An 18,982-nucleotide genomic window follows, 5' to 3' on the forward strand; every position below is an offset into this window, starting at 1 on the left:
TACTATGTTTCAAAATCTTTATTTTGGCAATAAAAAAATATTTTTTAATCAAAACCAACAATCTATATTGTTTATACCACACACTTTTCTGGCTTCTTGTCTTAACCTTCCGATGGTTGGTAATGCGCTTTACAGACTATGAGTTATTCCGGACGGAATGTCGGTGTTTGTAAAGAATCTTACAGTGTGTCGGATCGATACGACTTGTCGGCGATGACTAAATAATCGGTAAATGTGTTATCGATCCCATAAACATGCAGCAGTATCGATTATGCCTTCGGACTTAACTTATAATGTGCACAATATATGGGATATGTTCGACACGAGAACTGTCGTCCGGAATAACTGATAGTCTGTAAAGCGCATAAGGTAAACAGGGGTTTACTTTTTTGACTTTTATTTATTTATAAATCTGTTTTTTTTTAATTGATCTCAAATCATTTCCTGTACTAATTGGTAAAGGTAGTCATAAACGATCATTTTTGAAATCTGGTAAAATAATAAAAGTTAAAACCTTATTCACGGACTTTATCGTACATCGTAGTGCGAAATAAGACTCATTTTGAGGTTTAGTAGTACAAACTTAACATTGTACGATGAAATGCCGAACATCCTTTCGAAATGTGACTTGTGGACATCAAAGACCATAAATTTAACATTTTAACTCCTATTGAGCTATGCATGTTATGGAAATATGTGGATATTTTTAAACCCTATGTGGCCAGAACATAAAAATTTGGTTGATTTAACCCTAGGTTAGGTTAGGTGGCAGCCCGATGTATCAGGCTCACTTAGACTATTCAGTCCATTGTGATACCACATTGGTGAACTTCTCTCTTATCACTGAGTGCTGCCCGATTCCATGTTAAGCTCAATGACAAGGGACCTCATTTTTATAGCCGAGTCCGAACGGCGTTCCACATTGCAGTGAAAACCACTTAGAGAAGCTTTGAAACCCTCAGAAATATCACCAGCATTACTGAGGTGGGATAATCCACCGCAGAAAAACTTGTTGGTGTTCGGTCGAAGCAGGAATCGAACCCACGACCTTGTGTATGCAAGGCGGGCATGCTAACCATTGCACCACTGTGGCTCCCTAGATCTGGCACTATTTACAACCCTAGATCTGGCACTATATACAAATGTAAATATTTTATTTTTGAAACTGTTGCCATTTTAACAATTTTTATCGATTTTCGTGCGGTTTACCAATTTTCGTGCTCTTTCACAAAATGTACACATAAAGCAATATTTTTTTTTTACAATGTAGCAGTTATTCGATAAAATTTTGAATTTTTCTTCAAAATCTCCCGCTATTCATATGAAAATAATACAAATAAAAGAAGGCTAAATTAAAACTCGAAATATGTATTTTTTAGGCAACTGTAGCATTTGGTTTAGTTCCAGCTGTGCTTTATACAGACTGGTTTTTTACATTGCGCCCGTATTTTTCTTGTGGAACGCTTCCTTTTCCTCTCATCGTGGTAGCACATATAGCAAGCTTTTACTTTTGAATATCGTCTGTCATTTTTATCAGGCATAAAAGAAGTAGCCAATGATTGTATGGGTTCACCGATAATGTGTCTACTATGCTCAATTTGTTTTTCGTACACTGAAAAAACAGTGAACCCTTTTCCATTGCAAAATGAACTAAACTGTAGTAATATTGACCATGATTTAGCCCTTAAGATTTTTTTCAACTTGTCTAGTTTATAATTTTCTTAAATTTTAGTTCATATATAACATTGTATTTTAGTTCATTTTTACAACACCATAACATTTATATACCCCTACCAAGTTAAAAAGTCAGTATTATTTCGGTTTCCTTGGGAAACCCGATAACAAAAATTGGTTAACAGTCTCTTTAAAATGTCGACGACTAAACTATTTTTGAATCAATCATTCCACAGTACAGAGAAATTAAATAATTACAGGAACAACAAACCGTTTTACTATTATGAAAATTTTCATACATTAAAATTAAACTTTCTTTAAGCAAAAGTACTTTATGTTTTGTTTTTTTTTTTATTGTGGGTTTGTACTTCAATCATATTTGTTGTTTTGATCTCAGCTTTAAAACCATTGTGTTGACTAAACTACAAGAGTAGCTTAACCAAGAGAGGAAAAGAATGTTTGTCAAATTTATTTGGGCAAAGCCCTATAGACTGCAAGATGGTTGGATGAACGCACGTTTCGGAATTACCACATTCCTCATCAGCATCCTCTACTTGCAGCAAAACTATCAACCACTTATCAGAATAAATTCAGGCAGTTCACTAAACCCATGGTGAACCACACTTGAACCTTCCGAAAAAAGGTCTATGATAGCCGGCTTATGCCGAAATAAATTCATACAAACATTTCTCTTTTCCTTTGCCACCATCAAATCATCGATTTGAGTGCAGTTGGCTGGGTTTATTTTGAGCGTGCTTCCTCTTACTTCATTCGTGTTTTGTTTTTTATTGTGGGTTTGTACTTCAATCATATTTGTTGTTTTGATCTCAGCTTTAAAACCATTGTGTTGACAAAACTACAAGAGTAGCTTAACCAACACAGGAAAAGTATGTTTCTCAAATTTATTTGGGCAAAGCCCTATAGACTGCAAGATGGTTGGATGGACGCACGTTTCGGAATTACCACATTTAGCAAATGGTGTAAGGAATTCAACTTTTCTTTGGAAAACGTATCTCATAAAATTTGTACCTGAAACAATTAGAGAAATAATGAAGTATTCTATATAAACTCATAAAACTGTGTTGTTATCGTTGTGAAGGACATAATAATATAAAGATTCTTGTTAAAAGAAAGCCAAAGTTTTAATATAAAACTTACCAATTCGCTATTAAATTGTACGCTGAGGGGAAATATAAAATGTTTCCAAATTCATTCGGGTTTACTCTGAAATTAAATATTTATTTTTTACATTAAATAAAAACATTAAATTGGTTTCTAAAAATATAATTAAAGAAATAATAATATGCATAAAAAACTAAATATTCTGGTTAAAAAAATTTTAAAGAAAACTTACCAATTCATAAAAATGTTTCCAAATTGTTATTCTGAAATTACATATTTGTTTTTATACCCTCCACCATAGGATGGGGGGTATATTAACTTTGTCATTCCGTTTGTAACACATCGAAATATTGCTCTAAGACCCCATGAAGTATATATCTTCTGGGTCGTGGTGAAATCCTGAGTCGATCTGAGCATGTCCGTCCGTCCGTTCGTCCGTCTGTTGAAATCACGCTAACTTCTGAACGAAACAAGCTATCGATATCGGTCCACTTTTACGTATAGCCCCCATATAAACGGACCCCCAAATTTGGCTTGCAGACCCTCTAAGAGAAGCAAATTTCATCCGATCCGGCTGAAATTTGCACATGGTGTTAGTATATGGTCTCTAACAACCATGCAAAAATTGGTCCACATCGGTCCATAATTATATATAGCCCCCATATAAACCGATCCCCCAAATTTGGCTTGCAGACCTTCTAAGAGAAGCAAATTTCATCCGATCCGGCTGAAATTTGGTACATGGTGTTAGTATATGGTCTCTAATAACCATTCAAAAATTGGTCCACATCGGCTAATAATTATATATAGCCCCCATATAAACCGATCCCCCGATTTGGTTTTCGGAGCCTCTAAGAGAAGCAAATTTCATCCGATCCGGCTGAAATTTGGTACATGGTGTTAGTAAATGGTCCCTAACAACCATGCAAAAATTGGTCCACATCGGTCCATAATTATATATAGCCCCCATATAAACCGATCCCCCGATTTGGCTTTCGGAGCCTCTAAGAGAAGCAAATTTCATCCGATCCGGCTGAAATTTGGTACGTTGAGTTAGTATATGGTCTTTAACTACCATGCAACAATTGGTCCATATCGGTCCATAATTATATATAGCCCCCATATAAACCCATCCCCAGATTTGGCTTGCGGAGCCTCTAAGAGAAGCAAATTTCATCCTATCCGGCTGAAATTTGGTACATGGTATTAGTATATGGTCTCTAATGACCGTGCAAACACTGGTCCACATCGGTGCATAATTATATATAGCTCCATATAAACCGATCGCCAGATTTGACCTCCGGAGCCTCTTGGAAGACCAAAATTCATCTGATTGAGTTGATATTTGGAACGTGGTGTTAATGTATAGCCTCAAACATCCATGCAAAAATTGGTCGAAATCGGTCCATAATTATGTATAGACCCCATATAAACCGATCTCCAGATTTGACCTCCGGAGCCCCTTGGAAGAGCAAAATTCATCGAATTTGCTTGAAATTTGGTACGTGATGTTAGTATATGGTATCCAACAACCATGCATGAATTGGTTCATATCAGTCCATAATCATATATAGCCCAGATATAAACCGATCCCCAGATTTGACCTCCGGTGCCTTGTGGAGAAGCAAAATTCATCCGATCTGGTTGAAATTTTATACGTGGTGGTAGTATATGATATTTAACAACCATGCCAAAAGTGGTCCATAATCATATATAGCCCCCTATACAAACCTATCCCGAGATTTGGTTTTGGAGGAATAAATTTCCTCCGAGTCAGTTGAAATTTAGTACATTGTGCTAGTATATGGCCGTTAACAACCATGCCTAACTAGGTCCATATCGGTCTATAGTTATATATAGCCCTCAGATAAATCGATCCCCAATCACACAAAAACTGGTCCATATGAGTTCATAATTGTATATAGCCCCCATATAAGCGACCCCCATATTTCAATTCTGGCTCCCTACGTACCATGCAAAAGTCCATGTCGATTCGTAATTATTTGTAGACTTACATACCTTTTTGTCTAATATATACCACGTATGGACTAACTCACAATTTAGAAAATTTAAGATTTAAGATACCACAACCCAAGTAATTCGATTGTGTACAACAGTATTTCGTAATCATAGAAGTTTCTACGCAATCCATGGTGGAGGGTACATAAGATTCGGCCTGGCCGAACTTACGGCCGTTTTTACTTGTTTTACATTAAAAATATTAAATTGGTTTCCAAAAATATTTGATTAAAGAAATACTAAAATAAGTTATTAAAAACCTGTAATTTTGTAAAAAGGTCATAAAAACGTAAATATTCTAGTGAAAAGAAAGTCAATTTTTAAAAGAAAACTTACCACTTCTCTATTAAATTATACGCTGAGGAGAAATATAAAAATTTGCCCGAATCCATCTGGGGTTGCTCTGAAATTAAATATTTGTTTTACAACCAAGAAAAATATTGGTTTAAAAAAATTATAATAATTAGCAAATAATAATATACATAAAAAATATTCTTTTTAAAAGAAACCCATATTTTAAAAAGAATACTTACCAATTCATGATTAAACAATTCGCTGAGGTGTAACAAAAAATTTTAAAAATTCATCTGGAGTTACTCTGAAATTGAATATTTATTTTTTACATTGAATAATAAAAATTAAATTAGATAAAACAATTTCAATATACTTTCCATTTCAGCATTTTTTCTTAAATATTGAACATTTTTAATTACTTTTTTCTAAGCTACCGATTATCACTTCGCCATCGTACATTTCATCGCTAAAATATTAATAACTTTCATTTAAAAGGTTTAATAAGCAAACACCAATATATGTCTCAAAAAAACAAAATATTCCATACCTTTATATTCCATTGTTACATACCTGTTAAAAACATGCAACAGCCCACGCCAACGCCAACTATACAACTGAAGCATGTCAAACAAAAGAAAGCAAAAAAAACATTCCTACAACAACAACAAAAACACATGTGCCTTCATTGAAAACAACGCCTCATCCAGACAAATAACCCATTCGCGAATAACAAACCACTGAAGAACAAAAATAAAAACAACCCCACGCTCTGATATACACAACATCCCCATCACTCGCTACCATTTCTCATTATTGCATTGCATGCTCTCACTCTCAAGAAAATTCAAGTAGCATCATCTTTACATTAAACATATTCCACTTTACCGAGAAAGATCTCTGGACTATGCATTCATTCATCGCATCTGTCCACAATTTACTCTAGAAACAACACTCTTAAATGCATATCAGTATAAGAACGATGAAACGTTTAACTTAAAATTAGCAAACACTTCATGAAATGATATCTACCCATTTTTGACGAAAATGTCTATAAATTTAATTACATGTGAACTAAAAATATTTCATTGAGAAATGTTGTACCATCTATTATTAACTATAGGAATTGCCCGTAAGAAATTGCTATCCGCTTTCAAGTTCAATTTGCGTAAAAAAATATTTTCTCATACAAAAACTCTTTATAGTAAATTGCACTTATTATATAGAAAGTATTTTACATTTCATAAGTAGTTTTATAGTATAACGAAAGCATTTTTAACTACCAGTTAAGAAAATTTTTAAGGAAATTTCCATCGTATTTTGTAGGCCATGAACTAAACCATTGCTACTTAAAATTTGTAAAATTTCCCTTCGAGTAGTTAATTTTCGTTGAATATACGAAAAATGAAATGAAATGAATCTGCTTAAATTTACGAGACACTTTTTTTCTGTGTCAGTTTAGTAATTTGAAAATTGTAAATTTTTTGGCGCCCAACGACGTGTTTTTTGGGCTGAATCCAATGTGCATTTTGAAGAGATTTGAAGAGTAACTAGGATTTTATTTTGGTAAATATATTTTGGTAAACATACGTGCGAAAGGCAAATTAGGATTAACAGTTTGTTCAGAATTGAGCACAGAAAAAAGTGTTTCGTAAATTTAAGAAGATTTTTAAAATAATTTATTACAAGAATTTTCCAGAATTTTAGTTCATTTTTCGTATCGTCAACGAAAATTAACTACTCGAAAGGAAATTTTACAAATTCTAAGTAGCAATCGTTTAGTTCATGGCCTACAAAATACGATGGAAATTTCCGTAAAAATGTCTTAACTGGTAGTTAATAATTCGTTTGTCATGCTATAAAACTACTTGTGAAATGTAAAGTACTTTCTAAATAATAAGTGCAATTTACTATAAGATTTTTTTGTATGAGAAAATATTTTTTTACGAAAAATGAACTTGAAAGTGGATAGCAATTTCTTACTGACAATTCCTAACATATAGTTAATAATTGTTGGTAGAAAATTACCCAAGAAATATTTTTAATGTAATTAAATTTATAGACATTTTCGTCAAAAATGGTAGATAACATTTCATGAAAATTTTGCAAACTTTAAGTTAAACGTTTCATCGTTCATAAACTGGTGTGCCTTTACGAATATTATTCTTAGAGTAATTTGTCAGCAGATGCGATTAACTAATGCATAGTAAAGAGATCTTTATCGGCATAGTGGAATGTGATTACTTAAAGATGATGTTACTTGAGTTTTGTTTGAGTGAGAGTAATGTATTAATGAGAAATGGTAGCGAGGGCTGGGTATGTTGTGCAAGGCCGTAGCCAGGATTTGAATTCGGGGGGGGGGGGTTCAACTTTAAAAAAAATATTCATATAATCTCATGTGTAGAAAATTTTATTTATGCAAAGGTATGTATACAATATTTTTATAATATTAAATTGAGCCGACGGGCTTTTTGGGCAGCAAATAAATCAATGACTTCTTCAGTCGGCACATTTATTCGGCGATGAACCGACATTAATGCCAATCCATTGAGTCTACTCTCGCCAGTCGAATTTCTAAGATACGTCTTTAATCTCTTCATTTTTGAAAATGAACGTTCGGATGAGCACGTAGTAACTGCAGGGATGGAAAATGCAGTACTAAAGTACTTTTTTCAATACTTTTTCACCCCGGTCAGTACCGCAGTACCCCCGCTAACGATTTAGTACCTTTTGTGTAGACATTTTTGAGTCGATATCAGAATTTTTGCAAAATTTTATTTTTATAGATAATTTTGTCAAAATTTTATTTCAATTGAAAATTTTGTAAAAATGTTATTTCTATAGTAAATTTTTGCAAAACTTTATTTCTATAGAAAAAATTTTGCAAAATTTTTTTTCTATAGAATTTTTTTGCAAAATTTTATTTCCCTTCGTTTTGTTTTGTTATTGTTGGTTTTGTTCTTTAAGCATTGTTGTTGTTTTTTTATTGCAGCTTAAAACCATACATTGACTAAACTACAAGTGTAGCTTAACCAACAGAGGAAAAGAATGTTTGTCAAATTTATTTGGGCAAAGCCCTCTAGACTGCAAGATGGTTGGATGGACGCACGTTTCGGAATTACCACATTCCTCATCAGCATCCCCTACTTGCAGCAAAACTATCAACCAATTATAAGAATAAATTCAGGCAGTTCATTAAACCCAACAATAAACCACACTTGAACCTTCCGAAAAAAAAGGTTTTTGTATGATAGCCGGCTATAGAAAATTTTTGCAAAATTTTATTTATATAGAAATTTTTTTTCAAAATTTTATTTTCTTTAAAATTCAGTCTCTTGACAATAATTTTCCAGTGAATTTTTTGTTGAAATTTAGTAAAAAGTACCTTTCCGCTCAAAAAATACCTTTTTTGTACTTTCTTAAATATTGTATTTTCCATCCCTGAGTTACTGGCAAAGTGACCAAAATTTTTAAAAGAATATGCACGTTTGGAAATATCTCTTTATTGCACTCTCCAAGTGCTTCCATCGCTGAATTAGGCAGGTTCTTTTCGCAGGTTTTGCGCCATTTCATTTACACATGTGTGTTTGGCTGTTTCGTTGTTGTTGCTATGGCCAAACAAAGCGAGTCATGTTCACAAAAAGAACAACAAACACACATAAAAAGCAGAAATACATTTTCCAAAAATGAAATTTGTGGTGCGAGAACAAAAACAATTTGTTTTTTTCGACCGTCGTTTGACGGGCTTTTCAACTAGTATTCTAGGATTTGTGCAAGTTTTATAGGTAAGCGTTTTCAAAATAAAACCTTCAGCTTTCCTTCAACATCTTCGATAAGATTTTTCTATGCAGCTAAAAATATATATTTATTTATATAAAAATATTCATTAATTTCGGGGGGGGGGGGTGGTTTGATCCCCCTCATCCCCCCCCCCCTATGCGGCCTTGGTGTTGTGTATACATGAGCGTGGAGTTGTTTTTATTTTTGTTCATTTAGTGGTTTGTGTGTGTGTTTGTTATTCGCGGATGGTTTATTTGGCTGGATGAGGTGTTGTTTTCAATAAAGTCATGTGTTTTTGTTGTTGTAGGAATGGTTTGGCTTTGCTTGGTTTTGTTTGGCATGCTTCAGTTGTATAGTTAGCGTTGGCGTGGGCTGTTGCATCTTTTAAGTAGGTATGCAACAAGGGAATATACTCGTAAAGGCATGGAATATTTTGGATTTTTAGACATATATTGGTGTTTGTTTATTAAACCTTTTAAATGAAAGTTATTAATAATTTATCGGTAGTTTAGAAAAAAGTTATTAAGAATATTTAGGAAAATATGTTGAAATTGAAAGTGTATTGAAATTTGTATTATTCAATGTAAAAATTAATATTCATTTCCAGATGAATTTGGAAAATTCTTGTTATATCTCAGCGTATAGTTTAGTCAAAAATTGGTAAGTATTTTTTAATATGGCTTTCTTTTAAAAAGAATATTTTTTATGTATAGTATTATTTGTTAATTATTATTATTTTTTTTTCTTTTGGAAACCAGTTTAATGTTTTTCTTTGTTGTAAAATTGGCTTTCTTTCAACTAGAATATTTACGTTTCTATGACCCTTTTATCATCAAAATTACAGGTTTTAATACCTTAGTTTAGTATTTCTTTCATTAAATTTTTTGGAAATCAATGTAATATTTTTAATGTAGAAAACAAATATTTAATTTCAGAATAACCCCTTCGGAAAAGTTTTTAGTACTCCTTAGCTTGTAATTTAATAGTGAATTGGTAAGGATTTTTTAACTTTCTTTTAACCCTAGACAGTCATCCTTATTTTTTGTTCATTAACGTCATCCTTCGTCATTTTGACTACGGCTCATTTCAAGACGCTATAATTTTCATCGTGAGCGAAAAAGCGAACCAAACTTGAATTTATTTTCTTATTCAATTTCGTTTTAATTAGTGTAAAACAAAAATTCATAAAACGGTCGAATTAGTATAACTTAAGTTTACCATTTCCCAATAGACTAAAATGCATTTTAAACCGAAAATGAAATTACGTGTCGTCATTTTGACGAATGTTGACTGTCTAGGGTTAACCAGAATATTTGGTTTTTTATGCATATTATTATTTTTTTCATTAGATTTTTTGGAAACCTATTTAACAATTTTATTTAATGTGAAAAATAAATATTTAATTTCTGAGTAACTTAAATAAATTTGGACAACTTTTTATATTTCCCCTCAGCGTACAATTTAATAGAGAATAAGTTTTATATTAAAACTTTGGCTTTCTTTGAACTAGAATTTTAATTTTAACAACACTAACAACACAGTTTTATGAGTTTATATAGAATACTTCATTATTTCTCTAATTGTTTCAGGTACAAATTTTATGAGATACGTTTTCCAAAGAAAAGTTGAATTCCTTACACCATTTGATAAAATGCCTCCAAATATGGTAAGTTACAAGCTAAAACAAGTATATACGGCCGTAAGTTCCGCCAGGCCGAAGCTTATGTACCCTCCACCATGGATTGCATAGAAACTTCTACTGAAGCCGATGGCAAGGTATCTTAAAACTTCCTAACACCGTAATATATACCACATAGTCCATACGTGGTATATATTAAACTAAAAAAGGCCGATTAAATACCTATATAATTAAGTTTAAAGTTCCTATAGAAGTAAAATTTTGACAAAATTTTCTATAGAAATAAAATTTGGAAAAAATTTCTATAGAAATAAAATTTTGACAAAATTTTCTATAGAAATAAAATTTTGTCAAAATTTTCTATAGAAATAAAATTTTGTCAAAATTTTCTATAGAAATAACATTTTGAAAAAATTTTCTATAGAAATAAAATTTTGACAAAATTTTCTATAGAAATAACATTTTGACAATGTTTTCTATAAAAATAAAATTTTGGTAGATTTTTTTTTGGCTCGAGTGGCAACCATGATTATGAACCGATATGGACCAATTTTTGTGTGATTGGGGATCGGCTATATATAACAATAGACCGATATGGACCAATTTCAACCGGATCGGATGAGTTTTGCTCCTCCAAGAGGCTCCGGAGATCAAATCTGGGGAACGGTTTATATGGGGGCTATATATAATTATGGACCGATATGGACCAATTCTTGCGTGTTTGTTAGAGACCACATTCTAACACCATGTTACAAATTTCAACCGGATCGGATGAATTTTGCTCCTCCAAGAGGCTCCGGAGGACAAATCTGGGGATCGATTTATATGGGCTATATATAATTATGGACCGATATGGACCAATTCTTGCATGGTTGTTAGAGACCATATACTAACACCACGTACCAAATTTCAACCGGATCGGATGAATTTTGCTCCTCTAAGAGGCTCCGGAGGTCAAATCTGGGGATCGGCTTATATGGGGGCTATATGTAATTATGGGTCGATGTGGACCAATTTTTGCATGGTCATTAGAGAACATATACTAACACCATGTACCAAATTTCAGCCTGATCGGATGAAATTTGCTTCTTTTAGAGCAATCGAAAGCCAAATTTGGGGGTCCGTTTATATGGGGGCTACACGTAAAAGTGGACCGATATGGACCAATTTTTGCATGGTTGTGTGAGACCATATACTAACACCATGTACCAAATTTCAGCCTGATCGGATGAAGTTTGCTTCTTTTAGAGCAATTGCAAGCCAAATTTGGGGGTCCGCTTATATGGGGGCTATACGTAAAAGTGGACCGATATGGCCCATTTTAAATACCATCCGACCTACATCAATAACAACTACTGGTGCCAAGTTTCAAGTCGATAGCTTGTTTCGTTCGGAAGTTAGCGTGATTTCAACAGACGGACGGACGGACATGCTCAGATCGACTCAGAATTTCACCACGACCCAGAATATATATACTTTATGGGGTCTTAGAGCAATATTTCGATGTGTTACAAACGGAATGACAAAGTTAATATGCCCCCATCCTATGGTGGAGGGTATAATAATATAATTAAAAAATTATATTTCATTACATGGTGTTAATTTTTAACAATTTTCATTATTGCTTCCATTTTTTTTTTCCAGCAAGATATGTGGAAAAATTACCTACGATGAATAAAAAAAGGATAATTTTTATTCATAATCATAATTTTTATTCACAAAAAAATTGTATTAAGAACTTTCATCATAAGTTTTTATAATAAAGTACTTTTGCTTAAAGAAGGTTTAATTTTAATGTATGAAAATTTTCATAATAGTAAAACGGTTTGTTGTTCCTGTAATTATTTAATTTCTTTGTACTGTGGAATGATTGATTTAAAAATAGTTTAGTCGTCGACATTTTAAAGAGACTGTTAACCAATTTTTATTATCGGGTTTCCTAAAAAATAAGCAAGTAAACCAAAATAATACTGACTTTTTAACTTGGTAGGGGTATATAAATCTTATGGTGTTTTAAAAATGAACTAAAATACAATGTTATAGATGAACAAAATTTAAGAGAATTATAAACTAGACACGTTGAAAAAATCTTAAGGGCTAAATCATGGTCAATATTACTACAGTTTAGTTCATCTTGCAATTGAAAAGGGTTCACTGTTTTTTCAGTGCGTAAGAAAAATCATGGTCAAATTTCTTTGTTCCACTTTCATCGCCCATAATTATTATTACTAGCCTTCCCGGCACTCGAAACTCGAGTGCATTGTAAGCCTTTAACGGATGGTATAAAGGTCCTAGATGAGTTCCATAGCGAATCCTATATCCACATATCAAAGAATTTACACACTTAGCTTTAGTTATCCTGTTCCTGTATATGGAACGAAACCCCATTCAAAAGAAAAACATTCACTCGAATTCGAATCATTTTTTTTGGTATTTTTGAAATTTCGTTTTGTTTGTATGAGAATACATACATTGATTGTCAAAGATGAGTATTTTCAATTTTTTGGCCTGAGAATTTATTTAAATTTTAACAAAGTTTTTACTTTTTTATTGACACATATTGCATACGTTCGTTTGCTACTCGACAACAAAATATTCTGTTCTTGTATATCGATCGAAAACCCATTCGAAATAAGGCAGTCACTCGAATTCGAATGAATTTGGGATTTTTATATTTTTGAAAGTTCGTGTCGTTTGTATGAGAATACATTGATTATCAAAAATTAGTACTTTTTGATTTGATTTTTGTTCCTCTATTTCTAAGGCAGGTCACTTATGCCCTGTTCCTGTATTTTCGAACGAAAGCTTTCCTTCGTATTGCAAATCAAAGAAAATTGATTTTGGTTTCTCTATTTCGAAATGCCAGTCATTTCATATTTTGTTGTCGAGTAAAAAACGAACATATATAATATGTGTCAAGAAGAAAGTACAAACGATGTTAACATTTGAATGAATTCTCAGGCCAAAAATTTGAAAATGTCATATTTGATAATTAATGTATTTTCATACAAACGAAACGAACTTTCAAAAATTGAAAAACCCAAATTCATTCGAATTCGTGTGACTGCCTTTCTTTCAATTCACAAAGTATTTTGTAATCTGAAAAACTAAAGGTTATAAAATAAAAGATGCTCTTAAGGATACACACCCATTTTCTATGATGAGTTTTATAATGCATTTTTCATATATTTTAATTTTAAAACCAAATTGAAATTTGTTGTTACATATTATTGCTCCTTTACTGAAAGCAAACCCGAGGTCATAAAATAAGTAAATATTTTTCGACAAATTCAAGAAAATGTATTGGACATAACTTAGTTTTTTCACTTGTTAAAGAAAATTTTGTAGTTTGAAGGAAAAACTTGGAGTTCAAAATTGCAAGAATGTCTTTAGTGACATACGAAGTTCATGATGGATGCATTTTTGGTAAAATTTACAAATTTAAAGAAATTCTGAACTATTTTGTGGAAGGCACGAATTTAGTTAATCTTTATGCTTCATTTGAGTATATATTTTTCCTAATTTAACTAACGTACACAAAAAATTATTAGAGTAAAGGAAATTTTCTCCAAACATAATAATTCCATGAACTAAAATAAAGTTGAATTGGCTTTAGTGAAATAGAGTTCACTTTTTTTTGAGTGTATGAAATGAACTTTATCATAGTTCATACAGATTTGTTAAATTTTGCCTAAATTTTACCTTATATGAATAATTTTGTGGTTAATTTATTGATGTGAACTAAAAATAAAAAAGTTTTATACAAATATAGTACATAATTTTACTAAAAAATAAAATAGTTCATATTATCCTAAAATGAAAGAAGTTTACTTAAATTGAGTTCATAAGTCTATCAAATAAGTAAATTTTACTAAAATTGTACCTGTCTTGAACTTTGTACAGCGCTATAGACATTTTAACAATTTTTAAATCCAATATTTTCCTTCAAGATGTGAAACTTTCTTATACAACAGAAAAAACATTAATACTTGTAATAAATTTCTTCAATTCCACAAAACGTATTAATTTATTTGTAACATGTTGCAATTAAAAAAAAAAAACAATGTAATAAAATTTTCCAAAATAAACCTACATTTTCTTTCACGGTGGTAATTTTTTTTTTTTTTTGGTGTAGGTTAAAATTTCATCGTACTCATTACCAATCTGTCCATCATTCGCAAACCGATCATCTCTAAATTAGGCTTATTGACCTTATCAAATTTACCACGATCGCCTTCTCATATTTGTCATGTAGCCGGTCTCGATAATTTGAAATATGACATCCTTCCGATTTTGCAGACAATGTTTTAATCATCACCTTAATTAGGGAACATATTGGAATAATGATAAAATATATGTATTTTCGTAAAATAAACTTCAATTTACAAATATTTCTTAACATGTTCACAAACATTTCATACGAACATTTTATTCTCTTTTACTTATACATTTTTTTTCATAGAAAAACCTCAAAAGTTAGTGATATTAATGTCCATACTTATCGAAAATATACCCCTATTGTAATAGCCATATATCCGTATATAGCATCCCTATATCCGTAGCCTTAAATAAATTTTAACTAAAATTGTGTATTGTATTGTTCTAAATTTTCTTTAATAAAAACAGTTAATATTACTTTTCTATTTCTAACGCCTTTAGAAATATATAACTGATCACTTTACTACGTAAAACATAAAACCACCCACTACACTCCACCACCCACCCATCTCACAATCCTATTATTCCCATTGCTTTAGCTCCCAATCAACTCTCTCATTATCACTCACAAACTTATTCTCCCCCATGCCAGCATAACAAAAGCCAACATACAATGCACACACACCCACACGCTACAACAAACCAAACAACAACTCTCTCGCTCTCACTCTCAAAGTACAACACAACAACGACAACAACGTCAATAATTTTAGAAAAATGCAATTTTCTCCATGAAAAATGCATCAATTTAAAAAATTATTGCGATTCGCCATATCTACCTTTCTTTTGATACCAAATTTATCGCATAATACCCCCGCACACGCTCACAATATGTACCCCAAAAAAAGTGTATCGTATTAATATATATACTAGCCTTCCCGGCACTCGAAACTCGAGTGCATTGTAAGCTTCTAACGGGTGGTATAAAGGTCCTAGATGATATGGAACTCTAGCGACCCCTACAAGGCCGTAGCCAGGATTTTAATTCGGGGGGGGTTCAACTTAAAAAAAAATAGTCATATAATCTCATGTGTAGAAAATTTTATTTATGCATAGGTATGTATACAATATTTTTATACCCACCACCATATAATGGTGACGGGGGTATAATAAGTTTGTCATTCCGTTTGTAACACATCGAAATATCGATTTCCGACTATATAAAGTATATATATTCTTGATCGGGGAGAAATTCTAAGACGATATAACCATGTCCGTCTGTCTGTCTGGCTGTCTGTCTATTGTAATCACGCTACAGTCTTCAATAATGAAGCAATCGTACTGACATTTTGCATAAACTCGTCTTTTGTCTGCAGGCAGGTCACGTTCGAAGATAGGCTATATCGGTCCAGGTTTTGATATAGTCCCCATATAAACCGACCTCCCGATTTGAGGTCTTGGGCTTATAGAAATCGTAGTTTTTATCCAATTTGCCTGAAATTTGAAACCTAGAGGTATTTTATGGCCATAAAGAGGTGTGCCAAAAATGGTGATTATCGGTCCATGTTTTGGTATAGCCCCCATATAGACCGATCTCCCGATTTTATTCTTGGGCTTATAGAAACCGCAGTTTTTATTCAATTTACCTGAAATTGGAAATCTAGAGGTATTGTAGGACCACAAATACGTGTGCCAAAAATTGTGGGTATCGGTCCATGTTTTGGTATGGTCCCCATATAAAAGGACCTCCCGAATTGGGGGTCTTGGGCTTATAGAAACCGTAGTTCTTATCCAATTTGTCTGAAATTGGAAATCTAGAGGTATTTTATGACCATAAAGAGGTGTGCCGAAAATGGTGAGTATCGGTCCATATTTTGGTATAGCCCCCATATAGACCGATTTCAAGATTTTACTTCTTGTGCCGAAAACGGTGAGTATCGGTCCATATTTTAGTATAGCCGCCATAAGAACGATCTCCCGATTTAACTCCTTGGGTTTCTAGAAACCGTAGTTTTTATCTGATTTGCCTGAAATTGTAAATATTCTGGTAGTTTAGGCTCACAAAAACGTGTATCGGATTAAGTTTTTATCGATCCATTTGGTAATGCCTCCATATAGACCGACTTCACTTCTTGAGGGTGTAGAAGGCGCACTGATCATGAAAATTGCTTGAAACTCAATGTCAGTCGGCACATTTATTCGGCGATGAACCCACATTAATGCCAATCCTTTGAGTCTACTCTTGCTAGTCGAATTTCTAAGATACGTCTTTAATCTCTTCATTGTTGAAAATGAACGTTCGGATGAGCACGTAGTAACTGCAGGGATGGAAAATGCAGTACTATAGTACTTTTTTCAAACCTTTTACCCCGGTCAGTACCGTAGTACCCCCGCGAATGATTTAGTACCTTTTGTGTAGACATTTTTGAGTCGATATCAGATTTATGGTACAATAGCTTTGACAAAATATTTTAATATTTTGAGAAAGTCTTTATCAACCTTATTTGCTAATAGTCTTTTACAAATATGGCAAAACAGACATGTTCACGTGGGAAGAAAATCTCGATTTTGTAAAAGACATAGTCAAAAACAGGATTTTATTGAACTTCAAGAAAGTTTTAGTCGAAAAAAAAATGCGATTCTATATTATCGAAATAGTAGAAATAGTTGTCAACATTTTATTTCTATATAGAATTTTTGCAAAATTTTATTTTTATAGAAAATTTTGTCAAAATTTTATTTCAATTGAAAATTTTGTGAAAATTTTATTTCTATAGGAAATTTTTGCAAAATTTTATGTCTATAGAAAATTTTTTTTTTTTAAATTCAGTCTCTTGACTATAATCTTCCAGTAAAATTTTTGTTGAAATTTAGTAAAAAGTACCTTTCCGCTCAAAAAATACCTTTTTTGTACTTTCTTAAAAATTGTATTTTCCATCCCTGAGTAACTGGCAAAGTGACCAAAATTTTTAAAAGAATATGCACGTTTGGAAAAATCTCTTTATTGCTTCCATCGCTGAATTAGGCAGTTTCATTTCGCAGGTTTTGCGCCATTTCATTTACACATGTGTGTTTGGCTGTTTCGTTGTTGTTGCTATGGCCAAACAAAGCGAGTCATGTTGACAAAAAGAACAACAAACACACATAAAAAGCAGAAATACATTTTCCAAAAATGAAATTTGTGGTGCGAGGACAAAAATAATTTGTTTTTTTTTCGACCGTCGTTTGACGGGTTTTTCAACTAGTATTCTATGATTTGTGCAAGTTTTATAGGTAAGCGTTCTTCAAAATAAAACCTCCAGCTTTTCTTCAACATCTTCGATAAGATTTTTCTATGCAGCTAAAAATATATATTTATTTATATAAAAATATTCATTCATTTCGGGGGGGGGTTTGATCCCCCTCATCCACCCCCCCCCCCCCCCTGAATACGGCCTTGGACCCCTATATCCACATATCAAAGAATTTACACACTTAGCTGTAGTTATGTCCTGTATGTGGAACGAAAACCCATTCAAAAGAAAAACGTTTTGATATTTCGTTTTGTTTGTATGAGAATACACACATTGATTGTCAAAGATGATTATTTTCAATTTTTTGGCCTGAGAATTTATTTAAATTTTAACAAAGTTTTTACTTTTTTATTGACACATATTGCATACGTTCGATTGCTACTCGACAACAAAATATTAATGTTCTGTTCTTGTATTTCGATCGAAAACCATTCGAAATAAGGCAGTCACTCGGATTCGAATGAATTTGGGATTTTTATATTTTTGAAAATTCGTGTCGTTTGTATGAGAACACAAAATCAGTTAATATTACTTTTCTATTTCTAACGCCTTTAGAAATATATACGGCTAACTGATCACTTTACTACGTAAAACATAAAACCACCCACTACACTCCACCACCCACCCATCTCACAATCCTATTATTCCCATTGCTTTAGCTCCCAATCAACTCTCTCATTATCACTCACAATCTTATTCTCCACCATGCCAGCATAACAAAAGCCAACATACAATGCACACACACCCACACGCTACAACAAACCAAACAACAACTCTCTCGCTCTCATTCTCAAAGTACAACACAACAACGACAACAACGTCAATAATTTTAGAAAAATGCAATTTTCTCCATGAAAAATGCATCAATTTAAAAAATTAAAACGATTCGCCATATCTACGCAAAATTACCTTTCATTTGATACCAAATTTATCGCATAATACCCCCGCACACGCCCACAATATGTACCCAAAAAAAGTGTAGCGTGTTAATATATAATATAATCCA

General features: G+C 32.5%; 1 protein-coding gene across 10 annotated transcripts in view; it reads left to right on the forward strand.

Moving 5' to 3' along the window:
- Positions 1 to 18,982, forward strand: part of TTLL4A (Tubulin tyrosine ligase-like 4A) — a 673,269-nt gene that overhangs the window by 552,468 nt on the left and 101,819 nt on the right. The window contains exon 11 of one of the 10 annotated variants that reach the window (XR_012719466.1): positions 10,476 to 10,552. The exons of the other annotated variants lie outside the window; for them this stretch is intronic. The gene's annotated coding sequence lies outside the window, so the exon portion shown is untranslated. The remainder of the gene's footprint in view (positions 1 to 10,475; positions 10,553 to 18,982) is intronic. 10 annotated transcript variants of the gene reach the window in all.

The sequence above is a fragment of the Haematobia irritans genome, chromosome 2, assembly GCF_050003625.1.
Source record: "Haematobia irritans isolate KBUSLIRL chromosome 2, ASM5000362v1, whole genome shotgun sequence".
Lineage (NCBI taxonomy): Eukaryota > Metazoa > Arthropoda > Insecta > Diptera > Muscidae > Haematobia > Haematobia irritans.